Here is a 1,390-nt window from a genome sequence, read left to right as displayed (position 1 = left end):
CGTGGACAAGAGATTGCCTTGACTTATATTGATGATGGTAACTACGCATTCTAGCAAAGGTGCCCCAAAGGTACCTCTATTATTTTTTTTTCAACTTTTATGGAAGAGAAACATTTATCATCTTCTTTCTGTTTTATTACGTGGAAACAGATCTTAACCCTTTGCAATGCCAAGGAAGATGTGAAGAAGAAGGTCCATAGCATTATTGATAAGTTTGCTGACCGCGGGTTGCGTTCTTTGGGTGTTGCAAGACAGGTTTCTAATCTTCATAATCATTTTAGTTAATCATCTCCCACGTGATTCATTTGCATGATTAACTAACAATCAATTCTTTCTTTTGTATTTTAGGTAATTCCAGAGAAATCAAAAGACAATGCAGGTGGTCCATGGCAATTTGCTGGACTCATGCCGCTCTTTGATCCTCCAAGGCATGATAGTGCTGAAACCATCCGAAGAGCTCTAAATCTTGGTTGTAAATGTCAAGATGATAACAGGTAATTAAAGCTATGGTTTTTATGTCTATAGAAGAGAAGTCTTATTTGTTCATTCATTCCCTTCCTAGGTGATCAACTTGCTATGCCAAGGAGACTGGACGTAGACTTTGGAATGGGAACAAACATGTATCCATCTGCTACTCTACTTGGTCAAGATAAGGAATTCAAGCATTGCTTCCCTTCCCTATTGAAGAGTTGATTGAAAAAGCGATGGTTTTGCTAGAGTCTTCCCTAGTAAAAACGCTTTTCCTTATTTTTGATACCAAGCTTCTCATCTCCCTTGATTATTGATCATCTTATTCTTCCCCTAACAGAGCACAAGTATGAAATTGTGAAGAAGCTGCAAGAAAGAAAGCACATCCGTGGAATGACAAGCGCTGGTGTTAATGATGCACAAGCTCTCAAAAGGTAGATATCGGTATTGTTGTTGCTGATGCCACTGATGCAGCCAAGAAGCGCTTCCGACATTGTGCTGACTGAACCAGGTCTAAGTGTCATCATTAGTGCGGTGTTGACCAGTAGAGCTATTTTCCAGAGGATGAATAAATACACAGTTAACTTCTTTTCATGTTTCCTATTGAATTTCTATCATAGTTATCAATATTTATGAAGATCACTAACAAGCTTGGTTCATTTTTTTCTTCATTTTACAAATATATGCAGTCTCTATCACTATTCGTATTGTGGTAAGTTACCTTTTTCTGAAAGAAAAATGACATTTTTGGTTAGCTAGGTTTAACAGTATATTCTGTATTCAATCCATTCTCTTAACTATTTACCATCTCAACCCACTTTTAACCACTTGTTATTTAGACCCACATATCATATCCAGTTTTAGATCCAACATTTGTGGCCTCTAAATCTCATTTCAGAGATGGCAGTTGGATCCTGACTCC

At 37.5% G+C, this 1,390-nt stretch overlaps 1 pseudogene; it reads left to right on the top strand.

Annotated features, from left to right (window-relative positions):
- The first annotated feature begins 34 nt into the window (after window positions 1-34).
- On the top strand, window positions 35-902 carry LOC124917187 (annotated as a pseudogene).
- The last annotated feature ends 488 nt before the right edge of the window (window positions 903-1,390 follow it).

This window comes from Impatiens glandulifera, unplaced genomic scaffold (genome assembly GCF_907164915.1).
Source record: "Impatiens glandulifera unplaced genomic scaffold, dImpGla2.1, whole genome shotgun sequence".
Lineage (NCBI taxonomy): Eukaryota > Viridiplantae > Streptophyta > Magnoliopsida > Ericales > Balsaminaceae > Impatiens > Impatiens glandulifera.
The sequence above is the reverse complement of the archived record's forward strand: the minus strand, read 5'-3'. Positions and strand labels throughout refer to the sequence as shown.